General features: G+C 41.4%; 1 protein-coding gene across 5 annotated transcripts in view; it reads left to right on the top strand.

The window, feature by feature from the left end:
- CSMD1 (CUB and Sushi multiple domains 1) overlaps positions 1 to 23,906 on the top strand; it is a 2,022,178-nt gene that overhangs the window by 646,014 nt on the left and 1,352,258 nt on the right. The gene's annotated exons all lie outside the window — the stretch shown is intronic.

Below are 23,906 nucleotides of genomic sequence, written 5' to 3'. Positions count from 1 at the left end.
ATGATCTCTCTGATTAAATGTAAACCGTGTACCTGCCATATTAGCTCTTTCTCTGTTCTGGGTCCTCTTTGTTCTCCCAGAGTTGCCTATGAACTCTCCTCTAGAGCTAAACAACCAATAGGATGAATATTCTCTGTTGGACATTGGGGCACAAGATGGGTTTTGATGGAGAGGTTAAGAATGTCTGGTGATGGATATTTGAGTGGAAGGAAAGCAATAGTCAGTGAAGGGTTGCACTGGAGATTCCTGGGCAAAAATCAAGATCTAGTTGAGGCTGGAGATCAGCCAACATAATAAGGTGCCATCGTGAGGGCGGGCTGGAACCGGTTAACAGGGAATCAGCAGTGAAACCAGAACCAGAAGAATCATTATGATCAAAGGGACACAAATAAAGTAACAGCGGAAATCGGCCAAAGGAAAGAGGGTGTGGTAGAGTAGGGGCTCTGAATTTCAGGAGGGAGGGCTGTGCTTAGGTGTTGCAGAAATTGGCTGGGATATGGGCAAATTGCGTTCTTGAGATGGTTCTGTCTTTTGCAGGATAGGGAGGTTCATTCAGGTGTAGGTGAAGCTGGAGACAGTGTTGATGATTTAGAGATGATGGGAGCACCCCTCCATCCGAGATGGAGCCAAGAAAATCAGTCTGAACAAACATACGCCAAGGAGCTGAATTATTGCTGAGAACTCTTTGTAGAAGCACTATAGAAACAGTGTCCTATTGAGAGCTGTTTACATGAAAGGCTTTTTTCCCCCGGAGTGTAATATTAATGGGCATTGAGGGGAGGGTCTACAATATACTTAGGAAGAGTTTTCCTTTTTAAAATGCTGTTATTTCACCATCACGATTTTCAAGTTCCACTTGGGTAAATAGTTGGTGTTGTAACATTTGGCTTTGGGGAAATTGATGATTTATCTTTGAAAAGAGATCTTTTTACCCACACAAGCTCAGTTTCTCCTAGGGTGTGGTTTTTACCAGGTTTCCCTCATTGTAATGTTGAGGTTTCTCAATCTGGGATATTTCTGCAAACATTGAAGTGTGGTGATGGCCCCCATACAGTGCAATCCGGCAAACATCGAGTAAACATTCCATGTTTAGGGACCATCTGTTAGGATCTGAGGTCCATAAATGTTTCTGGTTCGAGCACTCTGTTTGCCACAGTCATGCCATTTAGGTGTCCTGGGATAACATCGGAGAGGACAGATTACTCCCTGTAATGTTAGGAACAACTGTTGAACTCATGGTATCCAGTTGGACTTCATGAAAATGAGGGCACACCTATCTTAAAGGCAGCTGAAGAGTGGACATTCTGAAGGACACGTTCCCTAAGTAACTAAAAAGAATTCTTTGAACTGAAACTATTCTTTACTGATTCAGAGATTCCCCCACACCTACCCCCATTCTTGTCTTCCCCTTAGAAAGGGGTGTGGGCTGGGGTGCCTGGGAGGCTCGGTCAGTTAAACGACCAACTTTGGCTCAAGTCATGATCTCATGGTTTAGGCTGTGCTGACAGCTCGGAGCCTGGAGCCTGCTTCGGATTCTCTGTCTCCCTCTCTCTCCCCCTCCCCCACTCATGCTCACTCACTCTCTCTCAAAAATAAATAAAACACACAATAAAAAAAGAAATAAAAAAAAAAGAAAGGAGTGTGGGCTTAGTAGACTGTGGTATCTAAATCTTGTTCTGTGTCCTCTGTTAACATACCACATCAATACATTTGCCCTTGAACCATGTGGGGGTTGGAGGCACTGACTCCTATGCAGTTGAAAATTCACATTTGACTTTTCAGCCCCAAAACACTTCATCACAGTATACTAATAACCTCCTCTTGACCAGAAGCCTTACCAATAACATAAATAGTTAACGTATATTTTGTATGTTACCTATATTACTACATAATGAATTGTTACAATAAAGGAAGCTCCAGAAAAGAAACCATCATTAAGAAAATCAAAACAAAGAGAAAATACATTTACAGTACTGTACTGTATTTATAAAAAAAAAAAAATCTGCACATTAGTGGACCCATGCAGCAAAAACCTGCGTTGTTCAGGGGTCAATTGTTAATTCAAATTGTATGGCCCCACACGTCATCTGGAGTTAAGCTGAAATATTATGGAGCAAAGAAATCATCAGGTTGTCAACATTAATACACATGGAAACACGAAAGAGGATGGTAACATTGTTAAGTCATGGAACAGCTGTTACTCTAGAATCCCACTGCTAAAATGCGGTCCGGAATATTCCCATGGTTTACCCCAAAGCCACTGATGCACACACGGGCACTGGGACCTCTGGGTTCTGCAAGCCTCTGTATATGCCATACAGATGATACAGTGAGTGGACACTTGTCTGCTTTTTAAAAATTAAAAAAAAATTAATATTTATTTGAGAGAAAGAGAAAGAGAATGAGCAGGGGAGGGGGAGAGAGAGAGGGAGACACAGAATCTGAAGCAAGCTCCAGGCTCTGAGCCATCAGCATGGAGCCTCATTCCAAGGTTGAACTCATGAATCGTGAGATCACGACCTGATCCAAAATCGGACACTCAACCAACTGAGCCACCCAGGTGCCCCTACACTTGTCCCCTTGTAAAGAATGTAATCTTGAACCGTTGAATAGTTCTGAGCCTTGAATTCCTCCTAGACAAAATGTGGGAGGTGGTCTTCAGGATTCCTTGGATCATTTTGAAGCATCTGACACTCAGGCATCGTTATTTCCTTCTTTCTGTTAGACACAGAAAGTTCATGGACCCCACAGTGTGAAAGCATAGGTAATACTGATAGTAAATGGGAAGTGTAGAGCAAGTGGAGAGTTAAGGGTCTGGACTGTAGTGTAATGAGGTCAGCCCCATGGTAGGTCAGTATAGCCTCACCCTACTTTCTGGAGACAGATCTCAGCATATGCGCTAATGCTGTTAGGTCAGGAAACTTTATGTCTTTGGTAATGTTTGTTTAGTGGAATTGAGTCTCTGTTGGAAGGGAAATCTTTCATCTGGCCCAATGGCATAACACTACCGCACAAAGTACACATACTTTCCTTTGTCAGATATGTCCTTAGCATCGTGAAGTTTATTCTCTGTTAATTATACTGCCATCTGTCTGTGAGAACCTAAGTCGCAGCTGAGGTAGTGGAGTGGTTTTCATATAAGAAAAAAGAAATTTAAGTCCCATCTATACCCCTTCCTTTTTGAGCGACCTTCAACAAGTTGCTTTATTTTCTCCAGTCTCACCGAGTGGGCTACTTCTACACATATTTCAATCTTTTTCTTCGGCATCATGACCACGGGTCTTGTGCGCTGTGTAATGAAGAAGCAAACAGGTCAGCCGGGATCTACCAGTGAGAGGCAGGACAAGGCTGGGTGTTGGTGAGGCAGATGGGAAACATGAGATGAGTGGCCCCCCAGGGGGAGACCCCGCAGGAAAACCATCACGTTCAAGCCCGCAATTCATGCATGATGGTGTCAGCTTTGCGAATGTCAACGTGTTTTGCTCCCCCAACACAAAACTGTGGGCTAGGGTCCTAGATGGAAAGTGAGTGATCATGAGGGGTCCAGGGTGAGGTGTAGTTTGAGGTGTGGGCGATAAGGTGGGTAATGGTTCCTTTTAGGCAGAAAGATTGCAACAGCATCTCTGTAAATATCGTCTCTTCCCTTTCCCCAGCCTTTTAAATTTTTTTTTTCAATGTTTGTTTACTTTTGAGAGAGAGAGAGAGAACAGGGTGTGGGTGGAGGGAGAGGGAGACACAGAATCCGAAGCAGGCTCCAGGCTCTGAGCTGTCAGCACAGAGCCCAATGCAGGGCTTGAACTCGTGAACCGTGAGATCATGAACTGAGCCGAAATTGGGCATTTAACTGACTGAGCCCCCGCCCCCTGGCGCCCCTTCTCCAGCCTTGATAGTATTGTGCTCATGTAATGGACCTCACAGTTGAAGAGTAATGAGCGATCTCACATTCTGGGCCCTACCCTCCCTCCATGTGATGACGTCTATTGACAGAAATATTCTTGGGTTGTGTGCCCCTACCTGTCACTGTCTCCATTAGAGTCACAAGATGCCTGGTCCTTCTTGCTGGAAGTGAGACCATGCACTTCACCATGCTGGGGCTCTGTATGTGGTTTACTTCCCAAACCCCTGAAAGGCTGTCTCAGTGTCCCTACTGCTCAGTCAGACGCTCCAGAAGCTTCACTGAAACAGCATTTTAAATCTCTGCTCCAAATTTTACCAATGCCTGAGACACCTGGAATACATATTAAAAATAAATCAACTATTTTGTCCTTAACTCATTGAAACTGTGTAATACAGAATGCCCACACACTCCTTTGTGGAGAGAATATCTCAAAATATATTCAAAAATAGCGTGAATACTATATTAACAATATGTTATACGAATAAAAGAGTGATCTATTAACATAGAGTAACATTCCAAATTCATGTGCCTTGCTTCCCAGATTTTTTAATATGCTTTTTTTTTAGAGCTTTCTTAGAAATTATTTTACAGAATTTCCCCCTTATATTTTACATTCATATGCTACATGTGTCACAGGCAACAAACCAATTTTGGTACATTATTGTTAGCTCACATCCATACTTTATCTGATCTCTCTAGTTTTTAACCAAATGCCCTCTTTTCCATACCAGGATCGCAGCTAGGAAATCACATTCCATTTATTCAGGCACGTCGCCTTTGTCTCTTCTTGGCCGTGATAGTGTCTCCCACCTTTCTTGTTTTGGTGACCTTGACAGTCGTGTAGATTACTGGTCGGGCATTTTTCAGAGTGACACTCAGCTGCGATCTGTCTACCGTTTTCTCATGGGTACACTGGGGGTGTGGGTTTTGAGGAGGAAGGCCAGACATGAAGGGTCCTCCTCAGCACATCACGGCACGCGTCCACACCGTGAGCGGGACTCACTACAGCTGGTGTGGACGTGGCCGCCCTGGATCCGCCGGACGTCTCCGCCAGGTACAGCCTCTGCTTTTCTGCCTTTCAATCAGAGTCTGGGGAAGGAAGGCGCGACGTGCAGCTAGACAGAGGGGAGCGATACTCCGCCTCTGGGACAGAATATCGATAAATTATCAAGTATGTTTCTACGCAGGATATCCCTCTCTTCTTTCCCACGTATTTATTTATTTTTTCATAATTTATCCGTCTCATTTAGGATTCATGGCTATTCATTTTAAACTTGGGGTCACCCAGATCCACTTTAACTTTTCTCCTTGCCACCCTGCTGTTACTCCACACGCCTTCTGCACCGCAGTGACACCTGTCCTTTGGCAGCAATAAATATGCCCTGCTGTCTCTGTGAGGTGCCCTGTGCTGTGAACATTGGTGCACTAGGTATGGACATGGTCACACGTCACTATATCCCGGCAGAGATGACTCTCTCAACAAATGGTGCTTACCTCCTACAGAGTGGTCGGCATGTAGTCTCAAGGACCCCGATCTGCTTGCCTCGTCATAGGGTCTTACTGATTTATCATATACTCACCACTCTCCTGTCACCTCTGCTTTATCATCCTCTTTCCCTCTGAGCACTGACTTCAGAAAATGTCCAACACGATCTTTTTTTTTTTTTTTTTTTTTTTACTAAGGGCTTTATACACCTCAGGGGTTTGGTGCATGTATGTTTTTTAGTCTTTATTTTGAAATATCTCATAAGACCTTCACCCAACTTCCTTCCCAAGTTAGCATCTTACATACCCAGAGGGCAGCTATCAGAATGTTCATGCTGACACAATATTATTAACCAAATACTGAGGTTTCTCCCATTTTCCTGCATCCCTTTTCTGTTCCAGGGTTCCACCCAGGATCCCAGAGTGACAGGAAGCCATCACATCTTTTCTCTTATGACCCCGACAGTTTAGAAAATTATTGACCACTTCCTTTATAGAAGGTCTCTCAGTTTGAGTCTGTCTGATGTTCTCTCATGATTTGGTTGAATTATGCATTTTTGGCCGGAACACCACAGAAGTAATCAATACTTTTCATAGGCACATGAGGTCCATATGGCTTTTCGGTTCTGGAGCTAGCACAAAAGACTTGGCCAAGGTGGTGTCGGGTGAGTATCTCCACTGTAAAGTTACCTTTGTTTTCTCTTTCAAATTCATGAGCATCTTGAGGGAGAGACTTTCTTACCATCCACATAACCTATTTCTCCTCAAACGTTTTGGTTAGCATTTTCTTTCGACCAAAGGTATTTAAAACTTTTTGAAGGAAAGTGTAAAGCTAAAAGAAAGAATGGCTACGTTGTGGCTTTTGTTGAATATTAGAAGAGAAGGAATGTGGGTGTGTCAGTGAGAGACAGACAGAGATAGAGACAAAGGGAATATTCTCTCAGAAGTTCTCTAAATGGCACAATGTTTATGCTTATGTTTTAGATCAACCTGTATGCAAATGATTAACGTAATTTCTCGAGGTTCTGTTACACCTATGTTAAATAAATGTCTAATACTTAATTTAGCACCTAGTGAGTTATAGCAACTAAACAGTGACTTTGCATGGTTTACATAACATAGAAGTTTTAGAATGATTTATTTTCAAACATTAATAGAGACCCCAGGGATTTTTTTTTAATCTCACTAGTCAATGTGTAACGCAGTTAATCTGTTAGAATCCAACTAGAATCACACAGTACCAGGGTATACACAATCAGTGAAAACGTAACACACTCTGCATGCCATCGGTAAAATTGGGCTTCTGGATTTTACATCTACTTTACCTGCAAGGCTTGTAATCAGAGGTGTGGTAGGAGTTATAGCTGCCTATAGTTTAGTAAGAATAAAAATAAGGGAGTTACAAATGTATTTGAATATTGTTGAGAGCACTAGAATTCTACCATCATTGGCCGTAACCACCATCGCGAGAGTCCTACATCAGTACCTTGTATAAAGTATTATACAAAGTAGTTCGCGATCGTTTGTTTACTGCATTTAGGCACTGGCCACACTTAGAGAAGTGTACTAATTAGGGCAAAAATATTCATTCACACAAATAAATAGTTTTGCAGAACTTAGACTTTAAAAGGTCCCAAACTGTGTAGTGTAATAGTTATTGTGAGCGGCCCGAGAAATATTATGAATCCAAGTTAGGTGAGAGATTAAATTTTAAAAGCTGAGTAAAAATAGAGTGATAGAGCTAAACTGTAAACCTTGTAACTAATCTCATCAAGATGTTAGTTTTACAGAAGGTAAAGCCAGGGCACTGAGAATTTACCTGGCCTGTCCCCAAAGTTACCGCTCCGTTCCTGAATCAGCTCTGAATGTGTCAGGTGTCCTGTGTCCAGTGTGATCTTCCAGTATTTTAAAAATAAACCAAGGTTGATCTGTTAGAGATGGGTGGGGGGTGAATTCTCACTTCATGTGGCGAAACAAAATAGATCTAAACTGGTTTAGATACAGTCATTCAAAGAGGAGAAAAATAAGGGATCCAGCTCCCCAAACACTGGCTCCTCCCTTCGTGCAGCCCCAGAGGTCAGAGCACCTTTCTATAGTGACTGATCCCTGATGAATTCTTTTCCCTTTTTGCTCTCTCTGCTCTCCCAGAAGACACGCAAACAATTCCGTCCATTAAAACCCTCTGTTTCCAGCTCACAAAATGCAAAATGAAAGAGACATGATTCTGCATCAAAATCCACAAGGATGCAGAATTAAATGTTTAAAAGCAATGGAATCAGTGGTGGAGGAGAGAGCTCTGAAATGAATTGTGTCCACCCCATTCGTTGCGGGCCCCCCATAACTGTGTGTAGTTCTTGCTGCTTTGCGGGTGCTCGGCAACCGTTTCCCAAACAGAGGGATGGTCATTCAATCAGTTGTATAAAAACCCATCCACGACAGCAGCCCGTTAGCGATCTTGAAGTCAAGTAGCTGTAGAAGTGTGTGACATACAAACTCTTACAAATGAGAAATGGTGTCGATGGGTAAGGACATCAGCTTTCAGGTCGAATGGGAGAAAACATAGCTGCTTATCAAGCTTCTTGAAAATATCTCCACTGCATGAATAACAATGCACGTTAAAATGCAAGCAAGTTTGCAAAGGTTTAAAATTTCATATGCTAGGGAGGGTGTGAATATCCCCACGCTGTTAGGGGTGGGGATATAAGTGGGTGCAGCATTTTGGAACGGAAGAGAGCATTCATTATTCAGTGTGCCCTCAAAAGTACCAGACCATCCAACACAAGGGGATAGCAACAGCAAATAGGCAGATATAAACATAACAGAATGGAGCGTAGCAATTATTAAATATGTAATGCGACAATGATGGCATGTTCACATACGGAATTTTTTCAATGATGTTTCCACAGAGTTGACAGAAGGTATGGCGGCGTAGGGATTATAAGTGACTCTAACGGGGGGTATTTCAAAGAGATGGGATTGCAGCTAATTCTTATTTCCTCCTTGGAAGGTCTGACTTCTGAAATATCCTGTAATGACCACAGGTGTTGTGTTGTGTTGTTTTGTTTTGTTTTGTTTTGTTTTGTTTTGTTTTGTTTTCCATCAGAGAAAATGATATCCGTGCATTCGTTGTCGGATGTGGAAAAGCGACAACATAGACGGTTGACAAAAAGAGGCCACTGGAAATAAATTCTTCAAAGAGGAGTGTTACATGGCCTTTACACGACAGCATAAATTCTACAGCGGATTTCCTTTCCTTTTGACAAAGGAAAGGTCTGCATGGTGGGGAGGGGGGTTACTTTATGGAAACGTTCTTCTCCAGCTTCAGAACGGATACCAAGACTTGAGGGCAGGAATTTTCTGCCTTTGCTGTTCTCCCAGGGTGGAGTAAACAGCAGCAGCGAGGCCCAGGGCCATCCGCCTGACAAGTCTGTGCCGAGTCGAGGGCAGGAACGCGGCCCCCTACCCAGCGGGCATTTCGTCTGTAATCACATGAGCAGTTGAGTCCACCTGTCTTTTCTTCACATAATGGTGAATGCTTTTTTTTTTTTTAATGTTTACTTATTTACTTTGAGGGAGAGAGAAAGAGAGGAGAGAGAGAGAATGAGCGGTATAGGGGGAGAGAGAGAGAGAGGGACGGAGGGAGAGAATCCCAAGCAGGCTCTGAGCTGTCAGCTTGGAATCTGATGTGGGGCTCGATCTCCAGAACGGTGAGATCCTGACCTGGGCCAAAATCAGTAGCTGGACACTTAAAATCAACTGACCCAACCAGGCGCCCCTGTGAATGCTACTTTGATTTAAAAAAAAAAAACCCATGAAATAGTTAAAAATGCACGAAAGTGGTGCAGGGGGCTCAAATCAGCAATGTACCGTTCAGCCAGGCTTCTCTAGAGAATCTGGGCCCATTGCCCTGTATGGATGTGCGCAGAGAGGGTTTATTATGAGGAATTGTCTCACAGGATTGTGGAGTCTGAGAAGTCCCACGATCTGATCTGCAGGCTAGAGGCCCGGGAGAGCTGGGGACTATGGCTCCAGGGCAAACGTGAAGGCCCACGAATCATGCGCTCCGACGCCTGGGCCAGAAGATGGGGGTCACAGCTCCAGCAGAAAAATTGAATTACAATTGAAAATAACTGGCAATGGCAGCCACTTTCCTTTCAGAAGTGTCCCTGTTTGGGGGATGAACACAAGGATCACCCACACCCCAGACCAGTGAGACCTGTGCTTTTGGAGAGATGACACCCTTTTCCTCAAATCGCTGAAGCGATCATTGCATAGTTTGTATCTTCAAAAGACCAGCTGAGCTATTTATCTCATGTACTTGGTCTTGGAAATGCCAAATATTCCTTTTCTTCATTTTTTGACTCACTGTTGTATAATTATATGTTGGGTACCCTTATGGTTTTATGGCAACTCATGAGTCTCAGATCCTGTTACTGTTATGTTTACGTGTCTGTGGCCATTATTTCTGAATGTGCTGAGCTCACCTCCCAGTGTTCACCTCCCCAATCTGTCCATAGCAGGCTGAGGATTCACATAAATCTTTCTTTCTTAGTTTTCTTGTAATGTTTTTTTAATACTGAGAGAGAGAGGGAGAGTGTGCACACATGGGAGGGCAGAGAGAAAGACAGAGAGAGAGAGCGAGAGGATCCCAAGCAGGCTCTGCACTGTCAGCATTCATGACCTGACTGAAACCAAGAGTCGGACGCTTCAGCCCCTGAGTCAAGAGGGGCCCCTCTTTCTTTTTTAGTTTTGTGATGGTTCTCCAAGCTCCTCAGGCTGAAAACTGGGGCACATTCTTGATTCTTGGTTCTTCATTCCATCTATTCCACGTTGGTGTCAAAGTCACCCTGGTAAAGACCCCTCCCCCTTTAATTCCTGCTGTGACCGTCCCAGACAGGCCTGGTCACTTACAGAAGAACCACTCCAAGGTCTTCCCCCACTCACTCCTATTCCGTCCCAGACACTGATGAGTGATTGTTTCCACCCATAACTGCCTTGTCACCTAGCGCCTACTCAGAAAACATCAGGGTGAAAACCAGCTTCCCTCTCCTTGCTCTCCAGACTCTCTCTTACCGGTTTGTGGTTATGTCGCTGGTGTTTATTCTCCTTTCCTAGCAACAAGGAGTCACCTCAGTCAGGCTGACGAGCCCACTTTTTCTAGACTTCCTGTGCTCATTCTCACTTGGGCATGCCAGCTGGCCAGTCTGCTCCCTTTTGCTCTCCAAGAGAGATTTATTCCCATTGCCTCCACGAAGGGTTTTCAGGTTACTGGGACCTAGAGTGACTTTTCCTTTGTTGTTTCTCCTGATATCCTTTGGTACCTGTAATCTCACTGAGCTTTACACCCAAGTACTTATTTCTGACTCTAATCTTTTGGGATGTCTCTTGTTTGGGTTTGCTTTTTTCTTTCGAGACTAGAAGACACGGTGAATGTATATGTTGTAGCAGTGGTGATGATGGGCTACCAGCATCAATCCTCTGTCATGTCTAACCTCATATGTAGCTAATGGGGGGGGGGGGACCCAAAAGGAGAGCACTGAGGGGACATTTGTCTAGCAGGTGGGTCAAGAAAGTGACAGATGATGGGGCACCTGAGTGGCTCAGTTGTTTGAGGGTCTAACTCTTGATTTCGGCTCAGGTCATGATCCCAGGATCATGGGATCAAGTCCTGCATCTGTCTCCATGCTGAGCGTGGAGACAGCTTAAGATTCTCTCTCTCTCTCTCTCTCTCTCTCTCTCTCTCTCTCCTCTCCTCTCCTCTCCTGTCCTCTCCTCTCCCCTTATGTTCTCTTTCTAAATAAACAAAAGTGACAAATGCTTATGTTATGTTTCTGTCATGTGTATACTTGATGATTGATTGTATTATCAATTCAATTTGGTCATGTCACTTCACTGAGAGTGTTGTTTGGGATTTTATCACAGGATATTGGTTTTCCATTAATAGTATTTATCAGGTCTAGTGAGAAAAGACACCAAAGTCTTCTAAATAAATACAAAAAGTGAGAGTTTCCTTCCTAATGCCTCATTAATAGCTTATGATTTAAAGGAAAGAAAAACATATTTTGTGTGCGTGTGTGTGTGTGCAAATATTTATATACATTATATATATATTTATTTATATGAAATATATATAATTAAATATAATTATATTTATTATAAATATATAAATATATAAATATATAAATAAATATATTTGTATTTAATATAAATATATAATTATATTATATATATAATTATATATAATATATATAATTAAATATAATTAAATATATACAAATATATATAATTAAATGAATATATAATATATCTATATATTTATATATAAATGAAATGTCCCTTGGCTAGACCTTCATTCTTCATTGTTTCGGCACTCATTGACTACAACAAATCCATCAAAGAAGGAAAAGGCCGTAAGGGAAATCCTGTAACAAGATGACACCATGGTTCCTCCCTGGAGGGGAAAAAAAAAAGAATAGAAGGGTTTCCTTCTAATTTAATTAAAGTGAAATCTTTTATTAAACTATCATAGCTCCCTAATATTTTTAGAAATCTTTGCTCTGTTCATGAATCACTCCTGCACATAGGAAAATTAAATAAGATAAAATGAAATGATAACAGTGGAGTAGTTAATGGACGTGAGGAGCTATGCGGTAGTTCTAAACTTTTTTAAATGAACTTATTTCTAGAACAGTTTTAGACTTGTAGAAAGATTTAGTATGGACTTCTGAGATACTCCATGTTCATGTCCCTGTGTTACTAAGATCTTCCATTAGTAATTCATAAACCCGCGTCAAGACAGTATCATTAACTAAATATCATACGTTCCTCCCCTTCTCTCCGATGTCTTCCTCTGTCCCCGGAGCGCATCCGGGATACCACAGCACATTGGCTCGTCATGTCTCTTTGAACCCCTCTTGGCTGCCACAGTTTCTTAGACTTTCCTTGCTTTGGATGATCTTCACAGCTTTGAGGACGGCTTTGAAGATAGTCGTCATAATTTTGTAGAAGGACGCTCAACTGAGATTTGTGCGTTTGTCTGGAGTAGGGGGTTTGGGGAGGACCATCTCAGCAGTAACTGCCATCTCCTGCATGACGCCGTCTCCCTGTCAGTCTGATGGATTGCTGTTGTTGCTGACCTTGAGTACAGGACTGGGGTCGCGTTTGTCTTGTCCCTCCAGTGCACATTCCGTCCAGTGTGCCCCCTTCCGTAGGCACTCTTTGAACGCAGCCCAAAGCTCGGGGAGAGGAGTTAAGCCCCACCTCCCCGAGGGCAAAGCACGTGTGTTCTTCTATACTGGAGATTTGTATTTCCCCTTCTTTATTTCTAGGAGTCAATATGGATTCAAGGATATTATGTCATCCTTCGGATTGAAGTATAACAATTGTTTTTGTTTTGCTATAATTTTGCCAGCTTGGGCCTTTGGAAACGTTCTCAGTTGGTTTCTGCGTTGGTCGACCTGCCCCTTTAACATGGGTGTTTGGTCTGGTTGCTTTGGACACTTCCCTTCTCTCTGCCACTGCAGATGCTTCAGAATCATCCTGTATGTGCTTTGCCCCAAGCCCAGAATCAGCCATTTCTCCAAGCATCCCTGCTTCCTTTTGTTGGAGAATGCAACCCATGCATTTGTTGGAGAATGCAACCCACATCTGGCCATGAGGTGTGCTATTAGAATTTTTTTTAACTGACATCTCCCATTGCTAATAAATCGAGTGTACTAATTCCTTGTGTGAAGATATAAATGTTAAAGGCAGATGCAGTGATTACTTTTTGAGATCAACAATGGAAAGCAGTTTATTGAATGCAAAGCATTAAACATTCTAACTTCACTTTTATTGCCATCGGAGACCATTCTCATGATATCCTTTATTCCGTGGAATCAGTTAAATGAAATGGAAAGCAGATGTTATGTATTTTTACTTTAAACACGGTTTTACTTTTTCGCTTAAGATTATACCTTAATGGCTAATACTGAAACATAATTATCTCTTTATAGATTTATAGAAGATTAGAGAAATTCAGTTAGTGAAATGCTAATTTCCAGCAAGTGAACTTTGAATTAAGGCAGAATTGATTTTCTTACTGCACCTCGGCCACTCCCTTCCACATTCACCACCAAACCTGGAGCGTGTCCCACACAGGGGCTCAGATGCCCAACTCTGAGTAAGAACTCCTATGCTCCCAGAACCTCTGTCACTGCAATTATTTATGTGTCATTGGCCTGACTCTTGTGAAGTTCTCCCTCCCCTACCTAATCCCCTGTGCTATAACTGCCTGCCAGTGCACCAGCATGAGTCAGGAACCAGCACTGGCCCTCATATGTCACTACAGTGATCTCAGACCTTTGAAAAATACACATTCACACGTACATACCTGTGCGATTTTGAAGATCATCCAGTTGTAATTCTATTAACTTTACAAAATAAGAAAGAAAAGAACTCATCTGAGCAATGGGATGCTTTTTTTTTTTTTTTTTTTTTTTTTTTTACAAAGAGGAGAAATCCATATTTCTAGTCCTTGAATGAAACAAGAGTGCCTTGCTTGAAGCTATTTGCACTCATGCTGTTTCTTGCCAAAGGACATATTTCCTGTTTAAATATTTGAGCCCTATGGTTATTGAGATATTCCCTCTCTGTGTCTTTCCAGTTTCCGCCATAAAAATTCAATGCTTAATTTTATTCAATAGAATAGAAAACAGGTTTAAAACAAAATATACCAAAAAGGTTATCTTGAAACGTCATGTTTAAAACCCCAAAGGGGGGAAAAATTATTTGTCAAATAAAAACTACCATAGCAATAGATTTTTAGAACTCTGTCCTTAATGGAATCAAGGGGGGAAAGTATGTGGGTGGTCATTCTAAGAACAATTAGAAATAAAGTGCCAGTCTTGACCGTTGGAGTCAGTGATTCAAATCTGACAGTTCACGCAGAAGGTTCTCTTCGGAAGTGAGGGGCCCAGCCACACTGGCGTTTGCCACAGGTTTTCACCAGGACGGTGGGAAGCAACTGTCCACACTCTTCATTAGTATTCAAAGTAAAACCAATCAAAGAGAGAGGGAGGGAGAGAGGAGGGGAGGGAGGGAGAGAGGAGGGGAGAGAGGGAGAGAGGAGGGGAGAGAGGGAGAGAGGGAGAGGGAGAGAGGGAGGGAGAGAAACTTATGTATCTATACCTGATATATACCACATGAGAGGCAAGATGCTTCATCAGGGATTTTGTTAGAGTTTCAGGCTCAGAAGACCTCCCCTAAAGCCTGCAGATTGGGTTAGAAAGAAAATATAGCTCTATTAGAAGAGACTTTTCCTCTTTTCTCCCCCTCCCCCAGACCCCAGCCAGGAAGAGTTAAAAAATCTAAAAGAAAACCAAGAGTAGAGACACGGGGAAACGACTGATGTACTAGTCTGATGATCTCGGCATTGGAGTCAGGTGTGTCTTTTCCAGGGATTGTGTGTGACGTGCTGAGTGTATTTGCACTGAAGGCTTTTCCTAAAAGAAGTCAAGTTAAAGTGCATAGTACAGCGTTCACAATACCCACGTATTTGCCGTCTACATACAAGGGGAAGGTTTGGTTTGGAGCGAAATTGCAAAATCAAAAATAAACATATGGATATTCTATGTATAACTTAATTTTCCATTTTCCAAAACCATTTAAAATATTTGAGTTCCTTCTGTTAACTTATCATAGCCACTGATCAAAGTGGAAAATGTCCTCACGATAGAAAGAGAATATGTTTAGTAAAATTTCATGGGAGTTGCAAGTAAAAGTTAAATATTTTTAACCCCCCTCACATGTTTTTCTTGGGTGACTTGATTCAGTTTCCATGTTAGTAACCCTTTAGGCTAAAGACGTTCCATTACACTGAATTATTATCGTGATTTCTTTTTAAGCTGAGAAAATGCAGATTCTTCTGGAAAGCAAGATAGGAAATTGCATTAACTAAAAATGCATTACTTGAGGAAAAAAATGGAAAAGCAAATGATATCTTATTATATCAGCTAAGGTGATGGTGGTGATAATAGTAAGCAGGAACTAAAAAGGGGAACATTATTTTCTCAGGTAAGATTTCTGGATAGGACCAGGAGAGCCTTAATGTTCTCCTCATCTTGAATAAACTTGTAATTGTGAGTCCTTTCTTTGCCCCTTGAAGATGTACATTTTCTTAGCAGCCTCATGGCCTATTGCAGCTCAGGAATGTCTTTCTGGAGAACTTGGGAGCCTTCGCTTTGAAATGTGATCCTCAGTGTTAAAGGAGTCCCTGGCCTAGTCTGTCTGGAAAGGGAGAGCCAGGGAGGAGGGTAGGCAGGGAGGGGCTATTTCTCTACTGGCTTTGTGAACCACAGAAGTGTCTTCCCCTCCCTTAGAGGCAAGGAGGGAGGGAGAAGGTGGGGTTATAAGACCTTCATGTGGTGGCAATGCAATACTGGAGAGCAGGAGAAAAGGCTTTTGTAATATATGAAACCCAGTGGTACAGGGGTTCCCAAGTCTTGTGCACTGCTGGTGGGAATGCAAACTGGTGCGGCCACTGTGGAAAATAGAAACGTTCCTCAAAACATTAGAAGTGAACCTACCATATGACCCATCAATCCTACGTCTGGGTGTCTATCCAAAGGAAGTGGAAACAGGAGATCAAGAAGCTTGATCAAGTACCTTGCCATTGCTGCATTGTTCACATTGACCAAGATACAGAAACAACCTAGGTGTCCCTCAGCAGACAAATGGATACAGGTATGGTACACACACGATCGCACGGAATATAATTCAGCCAGGAGAAAGAAGAAAATCCTCAGAGAGAAAAAAGAAACAGAACATCCTGTTATTTGCGACAGCACGGACCCACCTTGAGGGCATTATGCTAAGTGAGACAAGTCAGAGACGGACAAATACTGTATGATCTCACTCTATGTGGACTCTTCAAAAGCTCAACTCAGAGCAACAGGGAGTGGGATGGACATTACCCGGGGCTGGGGGAGTGGAAGATGCAGAGATATTGGCCAAAGGCTGCAAACTTCCAGTTTTAAGATGATAAGCTCTGAGGATTGAGTGTATAGCATGGTGAGTTAATAATTAATACAGCTAATATATAATTAATATATTAATAATTAATTAATATAGCTAATATATAGTTACTATAGTTAATAATAACTGTATTATATAGCGTAGCTGGTGACAACTGTGTTACTTACTTGAAAGTGAAGGGAGTAGATGTTAAATGTTCTCACAACAGAAAAGAAATGGTAACTCTGTGCCAAGACGGAGGAGTTAGCCAGCTTCGTGGTGAGCATTTCACAGCTTATAAATGTATCGAATCAGCGGGTTGTACACCTTGAACTTACACAATGTGGTATGTCAATGGTATCTCAAGCCATGAAAATCTTCAAAGAAGTACAGATACGCGCGCACTCACTCACACACACACACACACACACACACACACACACACTATATGTAAGCACTTATTCTGTGCACCTGCGTTATTAAAATTTCTGGTGGGGGAGAAGGACAATTAGGCAAAAAAAACAAACCAAAACAAAAACATCTAAAAAGCCTCCTTCAGGGCATGATGATGAATTTTAAAAGATTGAGAAGTGCTGACGTGGGTCAACCTGGATGATCTACCACATAACAAATTGGAGGAGCTTCTATTTATGCCTCTGTTCCGTTTGAAGATCTCACTGATATTTGTTCTGTAGAAAGAGCACACTGAAAAATGACGTTGTGGTCCCCTGGAGGCTGCCGCTGTGTGGGGAGAACTGAATTTTGCCCTTCCTGTAAAAGGCGGAATAAACATTTAAAATTACAATTCTTTTTTTCTAAATTTGCTACTGAGATGTGAGCTGTAAGTTTTAGATGTTTGGGTTAAATTATATGATCTCATCCCTTCTAAAGGTTTCAGAAGTAACCCTTTATATTTGAGCATTTAAAAATTAGTTTTGCAATCATCATGAGCCGTGGATTCAAGTGACCAGGATGCAATCTATTGGCGTGGGGAGAAATAGCCAATGTTAGGAAATCAAATTACAGAACAATTTCCTTTCATTTTTGAAGTTAACCAAAAAGCCTACACACATTTATTTTATTTATTTCAACCGGAAAAAAAAAAAAAAACATGCTTGATGGTTTTCATTCAGGTGAAAAGACTGAGCTACTCAATAAAGAGAAATGGGCTACAAAATTATCTAACAAAGTGACTTGCGTTTGAAAATCTTACCAGCCTATCAGCCATTTTGTAAGTGTCCCCTCCCCTTCCCTTATCTTTTAGTGCAAGGAGAGGATAGCAAGCCAGTGATCAAAGGAAAGGAAATTGACTGAGCCCCTTCTCTCTGCTCCCCTGTACCCAGGTCTATCGTCTACTTTCCACAATACCTTCAAGATGGTGTTCTGTTTTACAAATGGAAAAGCAAACAAATATAAAGAGCACTCTGAGATAAAGAATTGTGGGAGTGGCTAGATTCCTTTACAACCACTCTTCCCGTCTGAAGCCCAGCCTAACCCTCAGATGTCTGTGGCTGCAGATCCCAGCTCTACTGAGCAAGCCCAAAGCTAGCACGGGGCTACTAGGCGGGTGCATGAGAACTCCAGGGCTGAGTGTCCAGTGAAACATCCAGGATCAGCTACTCCACTCTGGAAAAGAAGCCTCCTGCGTCTTTCTGATTAAAGGTCCCCATCTCCTTTCAAAGGCAAGTCTTCGTCCATAGTATGGCTCATTTCCCTATGGACATGATCCAGTCACGACTTCTCCTTCAATTTCTGCCTAATTCTCCTTTTGAAATCCTGCGATCTAGGCTTCCCCTGCCTGGCCCCATTGAAACTATTTGTTAATTCCGCTAACATCCCTTGAAAAATACAGACTAAATGGACTTGTTCTTCCCGTTGCTCATTGAAATTGAATTATCTTCCGTCATAATTCTGTTTTTATAAAGTACTGCCTGGAACGTTAATCTACTTCTCATTTTTGATCCCAATTAAATTATCTCAGATTTTCTTCATGGGTTCCTTAAGTACTTTATTTCAGATCCTTGGCTTGTTCTTTCGTAGTCTTCTACAGGAAAACTGTTTAAAGGAGAAAACACGGAAAAGAGACAGCAGAACTTAGAGGTAGGGATACAGAATAAAGAATCCAACTTTTCAACTTGCGTTTATATGCAAGTTTATATGACCGTGGGCAAGGCATCCAACATTCTGGACCTCAGCTTTCTCTTCTGTAAAATGAACTTGAACGTAGTATCGATCTCATCAGGGTGTCCTCAAAATAAAAGGAGTTCGCATTTTAAGGTGCCTACAAACAGTACCCAGCGCACAATAAGCACAGTTTATGAGGTCAGTTGCAAATGACCACAGCCACCAGGTATGCCATTACCAAAGTTTTAAGAAATACAGTTATCTTGTACTATTTCTGAACACGTAGTAATAGTTCTTTACCAATTATGCCTTTCCCCCCCTGGCTTTTTGGGTAACAGTTATGTCACTGAAAAGATAGATATTTTCTGACTTAGTCCTCGCAGTTCAGTAATGCAAGGCGATGTTGATCAAGGTGGGGCTCACAGTCAGTGACTATTTCAACTTCCATATAGTTGGAGGCAGGAGGGCTAGGACGTGAGGACATCTGTCAAACACCAACAACCCATGCTTTCTCCTCTTTATGGCATTAATTTCAAGACATATTTTATTTTTATAAGAAATGCATTCAATAAATATTAATCAAACACCCACTGTCAGTTGAGAACTCTTCAGATCCCAGGAGAGATATGATAAAAAATGATAAAAAAAAAAAAGAAAGAAAGAAAATCATGCACCCAGAATGATAAAAAAAAAAAAAAAAAAAGAAAATCATGCACCCTCAGAAACCTAATTCTAATCTGAAGAGACCTGTCAATACTTCAGCAGTATTAAAAATAAAAGAGGCCATAAACTTGGCAATCAATTTTGCAAGTAAGTGTATGATTAAGGACCAGGAGATTGGAGCAGGAAGTGACAGCAATAAAAAAAGAGCTTGTGACAGCAAGATCTTACTGAATTTAATAAAGTATAATTATTTAATTTTAAAGATATTGTTGTTGTAATAGAAGAGCTTTGCATTAATTTACCAGGAGGCTAGAGACGTAGTCTTGATGACACAAAAGGCCAAATGAGCAAAGGCTAATTTGCACTTTCTCCTCTGGACGTCTTTGGAAATATCTGTACAAAAAGCAAATTCAGGGAGGCTGCTGTCCACTTCATCAGGCAAACAGCCTTAGAGGAGAAAGGCCACTCCTGAGGTTGACGGAGACGTTTATTTCCTAGGTGAAGTTCGCTGTGCTACGTGGTTTGTTCTCTTAGATCATCCTCACACACAAAGCTGCACGGTATATGCAGTTTATAGAAGAGGAAACCAGGCTTGCAGAATGTTCCAGTGATTTGTCCCAGATCCCACTTAGAAACTTAGAAACTACACTTAGAAACTACAAGAACTGACCTAAAGTTGCTAATATGGAAGGGATATGGGACTCCCGGGGAGGGATGGCAGTGGGATTTGCCTCATTAAACCTCCTAACCATATATGGGGTCTCGTAAGGAAGTGCTCTGCAGGTGACTGTTGGTGTTTTAGCCCACCTTTAAAATTCCAGAACTGTTAGGGTTTGGCGCTGTGGTCCTTGAAGTACAGGACAGGGCGTGTTGCTTTCTACAATAGCATAGATAGTGGGTTTATTGCAACAAACACGTGCTTACTAAGCATCTTGTCCCTTGTCACTGGCACAGATAAGAGCACAGAGCATGTCAGACCACACCACCCGTGTTGGCAGATGCCTACACTACACCCCACAGTTCTAAAGGTTCCCATCAGAATCTGCCCACATGTTGGCCATGGGATTGCCACTTAAACACGGGTGCATTGATTCTAGAATTAATTCAGTCTTGTAGAACACCATGTTACGTCCAAAGACCCAGCTTCTCCTCGGCACAGGAGGACACTAGCTTTCTCTTCCATTCGTGGGGTGGGGGAGCTGTGACTGTCTACCAGTGGGACGACGGACCTCTTGATGGAAGATGAGGGATTCCGTCTTTCCTCTAAAGGGTGGCTTGGTTTTAAATTCCTAGGGAAAACGGGGGTGAGCAGAGCAGTTTCTTTAGTTAGTAGGCTGAAGTAACTTTCTTTTTTTGTTTTTTTTTTTTTATTAAGTTTTTAATTTTAGTTCCAGTGCAGTTAATACTGGTTTCAGGGGTATGATACAGTGATTCAACACTTCCATATGTCACCCAGTGCTCATCACAACAAGTGCATCGTGAGTCCCCATCCCCTGCTTCTCCCATCCCCCTCTTCTCTCGTCCCCCACCCATCTCCCCTCTGGTGACCATCAGTGTGTTCTCTGTAGTTAAGAGTCTGTTTCTTGGTTTGTCTTTTTCTCTCTCTCCCTTTACTCATTTGTTTTGCTTCTTAAATTCCACACAAGTGAGATCATATATATTTGTCTTTCTCTGGCAGATTTATTTCACCTAGCGTAAAAGCCTCTAGCTCCATCCATGTTGTTGCAAATGATAACATTTCATTCTTTTTGATGGCTGAGTAATAGTCCATGGTAGGTACAGCACATCTTCTTTATCCATTCATCTATGGGTGGACACTTGGGCTGTTTCCGTAATGTAGCCAATGTAAATAATGACGCAATAAACATAAGGCTTTATGTATCTCTTTGAATTAGTGTCTTTGTATTTTTTGGGTAAATACCCAGTAGTGTGATTACTGGATTATAGGTAGTCTATTTTTAACATTTTGAGGAACATCCATACTGTTTTCCACATTGGCTACACCAGTTTGCATTCCCACCGAAAGCACATGAGGGTTCCTTTTCCTCTATGTTTTCACTAACGTTTGTTGTTTCTTGTGTTGTTGATTTGGGCCATTCTGAGGTGAAATCTCACTGTTGTTTAGATTTGAATTTGCCTGTTGAGGAGTGATGTTGAGTACCTTTTCACGATTCTATTGGCCATCTGGATGTCTTCTCTGCAGAAATGTCTATTCAATAGGTCTTCAGCTCATTTTAATTAGATTATTTGTATTTTTGGTGTTGAGTTGTATAAGTTGTTTTATATTTTGGATCCTAACCCTTTATTGGGTATGTCATGTGCAGATATTTTCTCCCATTTGGTAGGAGCTGATGTCGCTTTAAACCCCATGGATAAAATTCTGCTGAGAATTCTAGTGTTTACAAACACTGCACCTGTAGTGACCCTGTAAGATAACAATAATGTATCTTGCGTAGAAAGAAGAATTAAAGCCACAAATGCCTAGCATGCATTATTGGAGTGAATACTCTTTAAGAGTAAAGGAACCTCAGAAAGTTGGGCTTCCTTCTCCCTACAGGTGTTGAGGCTCACATGGAACTCTGGTTACTTTGGTGATGGTCATTGGAGTCCTCTATTTGTACCGAACTGTGCCCAAACTCTGATATCTTAATTTCCAGCCCCGTATCCCTGCACTTATCAGTCAGTATTCCATGTTTACTGCTGAATGTTTCATTGACATTCTATTTGTTTTAACTTTGCCATGCATATTTATGTATATATGTGTGTGTAAATAAATGAATATGTGTGTATGTGCACATGTGTCTAATAAAAATTGTGGAACAGTTATGCTAACTACATTAATATATATTTTTCTTTAGGATATTATCTTTTTAAGTTTATTTATTTATTTTTAGACAGAAAACTGAGTGCAAGAGGGGGAGCGGCAAAGAGAGATGGAGGGAGAGAGAGAATTCCAAGCAGGCTCTGCACTGACAGTGCAGAGCCTGATGCAGGGCTTGATCCCATGAACCGTGAGAAAACGACCTGAGCCAAGATCAAGAGTCAAATGCTTAATGGACTGAGCCACCCAGGTGCCCCCATTAATATATATTTTTTCAAAAACTCAGTATTTTATATCTTCAGGCTTATGGTTATCTTTGGTAAAACAAAACAAAAACAAAAACTGTGTTTACAAGTCCTCACGCATTGAAATAGAGGCCCTCTTATTTGATTTATAACCTGTTTATCTTCTCCTTGGCTAACAGAGCTGAATTGCAACTTAATTGCTTCTTGAAGTCACATACACTTACCTGGAGAATTATTTTAATGATTATACTACAAATATCTGACTCCTCATAACTAGAAAGAATATGTAAAAGAAAACAAGTCAGCAATAAAAGGAGTTCATAAATTATTGCATAGTGCATTTCTGTGCTCTACTAGTCTATTCTTTCTACCAAACATTTTCTTTAAAGGGCCAGATAGGAAATACTTCAGATGTTGTGGGCTATATAGTCTGTGTTGCATATACTCAACACACACAGCACACCCAGGGACACCTGGGTGGCTCAGTTGGTTAAGTGTCCGACTTCAGCTCAGGTCATGATCTCACTGTTTGTGGGTTCAAGCCCCACATTGGTCTCTATGCTGACTGACAGCTTGGAGCCTGGAGCCTGCTGTGGATTCTGTGTCTCCTTCTCTCTCTGCCCCTCCCCAGCTCACACTCTGTCTCTGTCTCTCTCTCAAAAATAAATAAGCATTAAATACACACACACACACACACACACACACACACACACACACGCAGCCACAGACAATACCTAAATGCCAGAGTCCAGCATTGTTCCCACCGCACTGGGTACCCACCGAGTTGAATTTCATGTATTTTTCATGTGTCATGTAATTGCCTTCTCTTTCTTTGCAAACACTTCAGAACGGAAAATCATTTTTAGCTCCTCAGGCTTACAAAATTAGGCAGCAACCAGGTGATACCAGCTAGATCTGGCCGATGGCTGCGCTTGCGACCAGTGATTAAAGCAAAAGTTTAATCGGATCCACAGTGATATTCATTTGATACTCAAACTTATATGATAATCCTCCAGAAGACATTCATTCTTGAATTCAGGATAGGGCTCTATTTTATATGCATAGGAAAGTAGAGAATACATTTGACTCCTTAACACCTCGGTGATCAGGTCTTCCGGCCCTCACCTAGCTGAAAATCCCCATGTAAACTTTGACTGCCCCAAAATTTAACTACTAGTAGCCTCCTGTTAAGCAGAAGCCTTATCCATAACATAAGCATTATTAACACATGTTTTGTATGTTATATGTATTATATATTGCGTTCTTACAATAGAGAAAGAGCACGTTACTAAGAAAATCATAAAGTTAAATACATTCATAGTACATATTGATATCAATTGTATTTATCGATAAAAATCCACGTGTAAGTGGATGCCTGTAATTCAACCCATGTTGTTCAAGGGTCAACTAGGTATTGAATTTGATATACATGTGCGTTCACTATTTTTTATCATATAAAAAAGTTTCCTATTTTTATATTCTATAATAGAATTATTATAGAATAATAATTCAATAATATAGAATAATAATTCTACTTGTATTATAAATTTATGTTATAATTCAAATATAATATGTTCTATTTCTATAATGTATATGCATGCAACTAGGTTATTTTATGTGTGTGCAATATATATTATGCATATGCATACGTGTGCATTTATACAAATGAAACAGCAGT

This window comes from Leopardus geoffroyi, chromosome B1 (assembly GCF_018350155.1).
Source record: "Leopardus geoffroyi isolate Oge1 chromosome B1, O.geoffroyi_Oge1_pat1.0, whole genome shotgun sequence".
NCBI classification, from domain to species: Eukaryota; Metazoa; Chordata; class Mammalia; order Carnivora; family Felidae; genus Leopardus; species Leopardus geoffroyi.
Note: the sequence above shows the minus strand (reverse complement) of the source record. Positions and strands in the feature narration are given on the sequence as shown.